This window comes from Bidens hawaiensis, unplaced genomic scaffold, assembly GCF_021521415.1.
Source record: "Bidens hawaiensis isolate Kalapana, Puna unplaced genomic scaffold, B.hawaiensis_p1.1 tig00000284_1, whole genome shotgun sequence".
Taxonomy (NCBI): Eukaryota; Viridiplantae; Streptophyta; class Magnoliopsida; order Asterales; family Asteraceae; genus Bidens; species Bidens hawaiensis.
In genome coordinates, this window is record NW_027491022.1 from 4,135,619 (window position 1) to 4,145,787 (window position 10,169).

Here is a 10,169-nt window from a genome sequence, read left to right on the forward strand (position 1 = left end):
CTTCAAAACGCGTAAGTTTTAACTGAAAAAATAATTATTTTTAAATATTTTCCATTTTCTTTTTAAATGTGAGTTAGATCATGTGATTGGTTGAAAAATCATGTGAGCCCACAATATATATGTGTCCCTTAATGCAGTAGTGTCCAAAGGGCTGGCAATTCTTGTGTTAACGAAGGTTTAACAAGTTAGAAACGACGTGTTTAACACAAGTATCAACATAAATATAACTCATTTAACTATTATGTCATGAATATAAGATAGTTTTAAGATTGATGTATCAATAAGGGAAAATGATAGAGTCTAGTCTACTAATCCAATTATTTAAAGAAACAAAAAAATAAATATAGCGCACTCATGTCTTATCGTGTTTTAAGCATGTGTCGAATTATCAGTCGTGCGCATAAGAAGCCCATTTAAAGCTAAGAAACTGACAATGAGATGATACGGGTGCCGATTATCATTATTGCTCTTATCAGATAATATATCCCCATAAATTAAAATAAAAGCAAGGAATGAATAATTACAATAAATTATACTTAAGATGAAAAAAGCCCTGGTCATTGTTAATTCCACATATATCGGTTTGTCATAATAAAGAAAGAAACCGTTAAAAACTAACAACATTCCTCCATAGCTCATCTCTCTCCGTCAAAACCATCAATTTCAAATCTCCATATTACAATTTTCTCTTCAATCCATCATTTGGCATATTATTATTATTTTTATTCAATTTCCACGGCGAACGTACGTACGTAGCTTAACGACGACGTTCAAGTTTGAAGAATTTTATTTTTGCAACCGCTTTAGCGTAAAGTTCATCAATCTCTGATTTCGCATATTATTCTTTCTTCTTCAACATTATCATCATGTCTAGAATCTGATTCTTTCCTCCTCATTTCTCTTTACATTTCTTTTCCACCAACTTTAATTTCTATATATGTATATATAACGCGATTTTGTTTGGAAAACAAGAGCATTCGATCGGCATAACTTTCGAGATCTGATCAGTTAGTTATTTGCGTGATCAAAATGGGGATGGAGAATTATTTGAACCACAATTTTCACGCGGTGAAGTCGAAACATTCGTCTGATGAGGTGCTACAGAAATGGAGGAGTTTGTGTCATGTTGTTAAGAACCCTAAGAGATGATTTCGTCACACCGCTAACCTACACAAGCGCAATGAGGCTGCCGCTATGCGACGCACCAATCAGGTAGAGTATTTTTTTTTTATAATTATCGATTAATTTCTGAAATAAATGCCTATTTTAATTTGTTGGTGAACAGATTGTGTGGATTGTAATTTATGTCGTCTGATTGAATTAATGCATGAAACATAATGATTAAAGTGAGATTAGGTAACGGCAAGTGTAATATAATGTTTATTTTGAGATGTGAATCTGAATTTCATTCAATTTGAAATTTGTTCCTTCTCTCTAGTGTAGCCTTGCAAATAAATAGACTCTGTAGAAAATATTTGGTTAAAGTAGTCAATCTCAAATTCTTGAGGATCAAGTAGCTAGCTTCGAAGATGGGCGGTTATACAAACGCCATTGCATATTATCTAGACATCACTGACATGCCACACGGCCAAGCACAACAGGGTAAAAAGTGGTCAAACGGACTGTATAACACGGTCATACGGGTTGTGTGAGGGCCAAATCATACGATGTGTTATATTTTTACCGACATAGAATGACTGTTGTGACCACTAACAAAGCCACACAGGTCGTATGACCAAAATTTTGGCCCTAGTATACGGCCAGTATGATAGGGCTAGAAAGGTTATAAAAGCTCGTATTACGTGACATGCAAGCTGGTGTTCACTTTTGGGTAGCATACCAATAGAAGGACATTTCAGTATTTTACAAGTGTTGTTTGCAATTTGAGCTATTTTAATTCACCAGTTTTACATTGAATTATCAGGAGAAGCTGAGGATTGCAGTTTTGGTGTCAAAGGCTGCATTTCAATTTATACAGGGCAAGTTCCTCATTCTAATCTAGCATCATCAACCTTCTTTTATTTTTTCATTGTATAATGATTTTGTTTCTATTCTACTTTAGGAGCACACAATGGTGATTATGAGGTCCCAGATGAAGTAAAAGAAGCCGGTTTTGACATCTGTGCTGATGAAGCGGCCGCTGTAGTCGAAGGCCACGACCTCAAAAAGCTAAAATTTCATGGTGGCGTGGAGGGCCTTGCAGGAAAGCTTAAAACATCAACCGCAAACGGGCTCTCTATCGACAATGAAAAGCTAGCCCGCAGACAAAGAGTGTATGGAATCAACAAGTTTGCCGAAAGCCCACAACGAAGCTTTTGGGTGTTTGTTTGGGAAGCACTTCATGACATGACGCTTATGATCCTCGCGATGTTTGCCATTGTTTCATTAGTTGTTGGCATTGCAACCGAAGGGTGGCCCAAAGGAGCTCATGATGGTCTCGGGATTGTTGCAAGTATCTTGCTGGTGGTTTTTGTAACCGGAACGAGTGATTACCGCCAATCATTACAGTTTCGAGATTTTGATAAAGAGAAGAAGAAAATCTCTATTCAAGTTACACGGAGCGGGTACAGACAGAAGTTATCAATATATGAACTTCTTGTTGGTGATATTGTGCATCTTTCGATAGGAGATCAAGTCCCTGCAGACGGTCTTTTCATTTCAGGATTTGCAGTCTCGATAGACGAATCTAGTTTGACTGGTGAAAGTGAACCGGTCATGGTTAGTGCCGAGAACCCTTGGTTAATGTCTGGAACCAAGGTCCAAGACGGTTCGTGCAAAATGTTGGTCACAACTGTCGGGATGCAAACCCAATGGGGAAAACTCATGGCAACTTTAAGTGAAGGTGGAGATGATGAAACGCTACTTCAAGTTAAACTGAACGGAGTCGCAACGGTTATTGGAAAGATTGGCCATTTTTTCGCTGTGGTCACTTTTGCGGTTCTGGTGCAACGGTTGGTCTCCAGTAAGATATCAACAGGAACGCAATGGAGTTGGTCTGCCGACGAGGCGCTAGAGTTGTTAGAATACTTCGCTATCGCTGTCACCATTGTCGTCGTTGCAGTTCCCGAAGGGTTGCCTCTGGCTGTCACTTTAAGCCTCGCTTTTGCGATGAAAAAAATGATGAACGATAAGGCTCTTGTTCGCTACCTGGCCGCCTGTGAGACCATGGGGTCTGCCACAACTATCTGCAGTGACAAAACCGGCACGCTGACCACCAACAAAATGACCGTCGTCAAATCATGCATATGTTTAAACATCATGGATGTATCAAAACAAGGAAACCCTGGCGTCAATGGGAATGCGCTAAACATTCTTCTCCAATCCATATTCACCAACACAGGCGGAGAAGTAGTGAATAACAAAGAAGGGAAGCGTGAGATTCTTGGAACGCCTACTGAGGCCGCGATACTGGAATATGGACTGTCACTTGGCGGTGACTTCCAATCCGAGCGCCAGTCATCGACGATATTAAGAGTCGAGCCGTTCAACTCGTCCAAGAAGCGCATGGGAGTGGTGCTGAAGCTTCCGGATGGTGGTGTAAGAGCACATTGCAAAGGTGCTTCGGAAATAGTATTAGCTGCATGTAACAAAGTGCTCAATGCAGATGGAGAAGTGGTTGATCTTAAAGAAGGGTCACTTAACCATTTGAAAAGTACAATTGAGCTATTTGCTAGTGAAGCACTTAGAACTCTGTGTCTTGCATATATAGATTTAGACAAGAGTACTGTGAATGCTGACACTCCTATTCCGTCTTCTGGGTATACTTGTATAGGCGTTGTGGGGATAAAAGATCTGGTCCGTCCAGGTGTTAAGGAATCGGTTGCCCTGTGTAGATCAGCTGGTATAATCGTTCGTATGGTTACAGGCGATAATATAAACACAGCAAAAGCCATAGCTAAAGAATGTGGAATACTTAGAGATGGCGGTATAGCTATTGAAGGTCCAGATTTTCGTGAGAAGAGTTTGGAGGAGTTGGATGAAATTGTTCCCAAGATTCAGGTTTGTATAACATATTATTAGATTACATCAAAATTCTCCGATCTTTGATGGTTCGGTTTGTTTCGGTTTTGCTTTAACTATTTGTTCTTGAAACTTTTTTAGCAAACTAAAATAATGAATTTGGTTGGGACTAATTTTTTTTTTTTTTAATTTGTAATTGGTTGTTATCATAAATTTGGACTAAAATAATTAGGTCACAGTTTTTACCAAATTCTTATAAATCACACAAATTTCAAAACTAAAAATGAAAAATTCATATTCAGTTTTTCCGGTTTATATCACACGCATAACTGAAACCAAACCGAAAGTTCAGTTTATTACGAAAACATAAAACTAAAGAGTTGGGTTTTGTTTGTGTTTGTTTCTGTGGGTTTGAAATCTTTGGGCTGGAAAAAAATTGGCAAAAATAATGTACTTGGACCTAAAACTTTGGGACTAAATTTATTAGAAACTTGGGCTAAAATATTTGGGTATCACTTTATTAAATTCTTATAAATTACATAAATTTCAAAATCTGAAAGTTCATAAAATTGGTTCAGTTTCTTTTTTTTTCATGCAAAACCGAATATGAACTGAACGTTCGGTTGTTGCGAAAACATAAAACCATCGGCTTTTGTTTGGGTTCGATTATTTGGTTCGGTTTTTTCTGTTACAAATCATTTTTTCCGGATTTATACACACCCCTACCACAGTGCCCTGATTACCAATGGACTAGCTAAAGGACAACTTGCATCGGGCATGTTATAAATTTTAGCCCGATTTTTATACGTAATGTAGGTGATGGCGCGGTCTTCACCTTTAGATAAACATACACTAGTAAAACACTTGCGGACCACGTTTGGGGAGGTTGTAGCTGTTACAGGTGATGGAACAAACGACGCACCGGCACTTCATGAAGCAGATGTCGGGCTGGCAATGGGCATTGCTGGAACTGAGGCAAGATAACATGATTTTAGCCTAACTTTATCACTCATATAGATATAACTTTTTCCTTATGTATGTTGGGGTCGGTCGGTCTACGTTAATATTCAAAAGTTTGTACAGTTTCAGCTGACTGTCAACATTGTTGCTTTAATGGTGAACTTCACATCAGCTTGTTTGACAGGTATAGTTATTGTAACACCTCTGGCAAATCCTAACATTTGTAATGTTGGTCTTAAAAAGCACGCCTCAGATGTTTCCACTCAAGTAGGCCTGCAAAGGAACCAAACGAACACAAACGGTTCATGTTCGTGGTCGTTTTTTAACTTTGACTGAAAAAACACTAACAATTAAACGAATGGGATTTTCTTCTTCGTGTTTGCTCATTAAGAAAATGGGCTTGTTCATGCTCGTTTATTTTTGTTTGTTAACAGTATAAATGAACGGGTTCGTGAGCGTAAAAAAATAAACATAACTGAACATAAATGAACAAACATATCTAAGCTAGAACTAATTAGAAGTGAGTGTGAACAAAATGTTTTGGGCCTAAAGTGAATATAACTAGACTATAAATGTAATGTGCCTAAACAAATCAAATAATATATCATTTAACATAGCTCAAGAACATAAATGAATCAATAAGACATGTGTTCATATTCGTTCGTTTAACTAAGTAAACATAAATTTATGCTCATGTTTTGTTTGTTTATTAAGTAAATGAGCATAAACAAACTCCCCGTGAAAATTTCTCTTAGTTCGTTTACAGGCATACTGACTCAGGTGACAAAAAACGAACCTTTGAGCTCTTCATGTGCAAAGTAATCAATGTTGGTTGATACGAGTGGTCAGATGTTACAGTCACACCTTTACATATAACACGGAGCATCTACTTGTTCTTTTTTATTTTTCTTTTCCTTTTTTTTGTATTATTATAGGGAGCACTCCCCTAACCGCAGTTCAACTATTATGGTTAACATGATCATGGACACACTGGGAGCACTGGCGCTTGCTACTGAGCCATCAAACAATGCACTAATGAAGCGGACCCCCGTCGGCCGATATGGGAATTTTATTAGCAATGTTATGTGGAGGAACATCTTTGGACAATCATTGTACCAGTTCATAATTATATGGCTACTTCAAACCAAAGGGAAATCATTTTATGGCCTTCATGGAGACAATTCAGACTTGATCCTCAACACACTTATATTCAACTCCTTTGTATTTTGTCAGGTATTACCTTGTTCGTTCATTTAACTTTAACCGAACAAACGACCTAACAAGAACAATTAAACAAACATGGGTTCCTTGTTCGTGTTTGTTCGTTAAGCAGATGAACATGCTCGTCTTCGTTTATGTCTGTTCACATTCATTTATAAACAATATTAACGAAAACTCATGAATGAACAAAACTGAACAAACGAACACAAACAGAGCGTGTTTATGTTTGTTCATTTAACTTTAACCGAAAAAATGATCGAACATAAACAATTAAACAATTGGGCTTCTTGTTCGTGCTCGTTTTTTAAGAAAATGAACAAGTTCATGTTTGTTTATGTTCGTTCTTTAACTGTGTAAATGAGCGGCTCACTGACGAACATAACTGAACGTAAATGAAGGAACATAACTAGCTACAACCAATTAAAAATAATGTGAAGAATAATGTGTTAGTCCTAAAGAGTTATTAAAACTCCACTAAGTTGTAATGGGTCAAAAAATTTAAATAAATATATTAACGAACGACACAAACAAGTTTAAATGGACTAAAATGCTCACTAACATATATGAACGAACGAGACGTATTCATGTTTGTTCTTTTATTAAATAAACGAACTTATACAAACGTAAACTAAATAACATAATGAACGTAAAATAACGGACACATGAATTTAAACGAATGAACGTAAACCTCGTTTACGAACAAATATAAACGATCGAGACATGTATTCATATTTGTTCGTTTAACCAAGACAAATTTTTTTGTGTTCATAATCGTTTGTTTAATAAATAAATGAACATAAACGAACTTAAATAAATGTAAACTAACTAACATAAATGAACATAAACAAACAAACATAAAAGGATGAAAGTAAACCTTGCTCACGAACATATGTGAAAGAAAGAGGTGTGTGTACATGCCTAATGTTATTTCAAAATTGAGAACATACGTACATGAATAATGCAATCATAACAGTTTGATTATAACCTATGCAGCTTTTTAACGAGGTTAACTCTAGAGAAATGGAGAAACTAAACGTGTTCAACGGGATATTGAAGAACAATGTGTTTGTGGGTGTTTTAAGTGCAACTGTGGTTTTCCAAGTGATAATAATCGAGTTTTTGGGTACTTTTGCAAGTACTTCACCGTTGACCATGAGACAATGGTATTATAGTGTGTTGACCGGGTTTATGAGCATGCCGATTGCTGTGATCTTGAAGATGATCCCTGTTTGAGTCTGCATTAAGCAGCTAGATGAGTTCTCATCTCTTCATTAAGACTAGAAGTTGGTTTTCTTTTCTTTTTCTTTTTTACTTTTTATATAAGTGTATTAATACTAATTGCAAAATTTCGAACTTATAAAAGTTTTCTTGACTCTCAAATCTACCTATGTTTGTTTCAAATGCATGCGGAACTGATAAAATTGGTTTTATAATTTAATTAAAATATGGGCCTTGAATTAGGTTATTGTCACACCCCGACTAGCCAAGTGCGGAAGCATAAAACGGGAATGTAGCACACACCTCTGGTATCAACCACATTGTTTATAAAGAAAGATTACAAACTAATTTATAATATATTACATTGTTCTATCTTTGTTTACAAACTAGATGTTACAACAAAATCTGTTCGTCAAACTATTCTCTTCGTTACTAATACCCTTGCGTCTGTTAACACAGCATCGACCACATTCAGTAATAGGTAGCACATCTCCAAGGATTTTCCAATTTCGATACAACACCTAAAAATCACGTTTAAAATGGGTCAACCACTAGAGTTGGTGAGTTTCACGTGTTTCAAGAAAACAGATATGCGTAATCACAAGTCATAGTTTGTATATACGCTTGTAAGTATGTATGTATGTGTATATGTGATGTAATTATGCTAAGACACAGTGAAGCCTGTACTGTTTGTACATGCTGCGTGCCTCCATTCAACCACTGTGGCCCCCCTTACGCCCACAACATGCCCCAAGTAGCCATGCCTAACACTACGTAGTTTGTTTGTATAATTATGGACATGTGTAAACGGGATAAGGTCTCAGCAAACCGTGCTGGCCCCGTCTGGGTTTGTCTAACCAATAGTACTATTCACAAGCCACCGGCTCGAAGTTAATCATCGTGTTAGTGGGGACTTTCGTGTGTTAGCACTTAGATAATTCACATAATCATACGTTTCACATATGTATATAGATATAAGCAAATATGCTTTTCACCCCAAAAGTTTGTAAAAGAATTCAGATAGTGGGGGTCATGAAACTCACGATTTAATGGTATTCGGTACAGCGTCAGCTCGAGGTTGGTTTGACTTGCAAGCACTAGTCCCTATAATCAATATTATAATAATATTAATATTCTAACATTATTATATTCTCTATACTTAACTGGGCTGTATTTCTAATTTGGGTATAGCTGTTACATTTGAAAGTGTCAATGGGCTGTATTCCAATAGGTTCGTTAATCATGAACTTGTCGGTTTTTATCCAATTTGAGTTTGTTTAATCTTCTATTCAGCACCATTAAATATCTGTTTATCATTAAATTATGTAAATTTTGAAACTTATCAATTAAAATATTTAGATTTTTATAAAAATATTTCTAGAATTATTTGCTGATTTATTAATTTATAAAAATTCATTTTATATGCTTTATTTTTAGCCCGAAAATCGTCCATTTATACCAAACGATTCCGAAAAATCTGACAAAATTCTTGAATGATCCAAATACTTCCCAAAACACCCTGTAAAATTTCCAGAATTTAATAAACATGCCAAATTACTTTTTTGAGCCGAAAACGATTGTAAAAACCCAAATAAATACCAATCCACAAAACATAACTAGGGTTTTCCAAATGAACCCAAATTTCATATACGATTATAATATACCAAATTTGAGTTCTCCACAAAATTTCAGAATTTTTCCAAACATTTTAAGTATGTTTCCCAAATAAACGTGTATTACACGGGGCTGGTTCGTTTTCTCCCTCTTAAAAATATTTGGACATGGACTCATTCATATGGTCCCTGATGTCCCTGTAATATTTTGCAAGCTAACAATATGCACATTACAACCTAACTATAAACAGCCCGTAATCGATTAATTCGGTATTACCTTTTCCGTTTTGGTTCGTTTTTGCCCTCTTAATCAAATTTCCAGATTCTTGGGCTTCTAAGTAAGGTGGAGACAGGTCCTATATCACAAACCAAGCATATATCATCAACATAACAGCCTTGGAACTTAGGGTTTTGGCTAGGGCTTTAAACCGAACTTTTGAACTGTAAAAACGCGATTTAAACCCCATAATCCGTGTTTATGGCCAAAAATTTACCAAAACAGGTTCCTAACCAAGTGTATGATCAAAATATGTTTATGGACAATTTTTAGGATTTTTTCATGGTTAGGAATGATTTTTAGTAATCAAACTATGTTTAGGAATGATTAAACATGTTTAAATCATGTATTAATGATCAAAATATGAAGATTACCTAGGGTTTGATCTTGAACTAAATTTTCAGAAGTTTTTAGTGCAGGGATGTTATGAAAAAAAGTGCTATAATATCTTACATATATTATTAAAAAGAAAAGAAAGCTTGGGGGGGGACTCCTTTGGGGGCCGGAAATGGAATGGCCCCCCCTTGGGCCCATTTGGCCCACTTTTCTTGAGTTACGTGCCCGTACATGAAATGCTGAGTCCAAATTTATGTTGGATTCGGTTTATGGTATGAAAAATATATCGGGTACGACAAATAGCGCGAAAACGAGTGTTTCGGCCATTTTCTTGTAAAATTAGAAAACACACTATTTTTTTGTAAAATTTAAATTATTTTCACGGATCGCTTAAAACATTCCCACTAAGTGTTTTGTAAGTCTTTTTTGGCTTAACGGATGATACAATGCTTGTTTTGTAACTCTCTTTCGCGTTTAAGTTCATAGCGGGTAGTTAAACGAGTATGTTTTCATTTAACTGGTTTGCTATCGTACTAAGGCCATAATACCAATATTCTAGCTTATATTAAACGTATATCACTTAT

General features: G+C 36.0%; 1 pseudogene; it reads left to right on the forward strand.

Moving 5' to 3' along the window:
- Window positions 1-1,035: 1,035 nt before the first annotated feature.
- LOC143618893 (calcium-transporting ATPase 2, plasma membrane-type-like) lies at window positions 1,036-7,427 on the forward strand (annotated as a pseudogene).
- The last annotated feature ends 2,742 nt before the right edge of the window (window positions 7,428-10,169 follow it).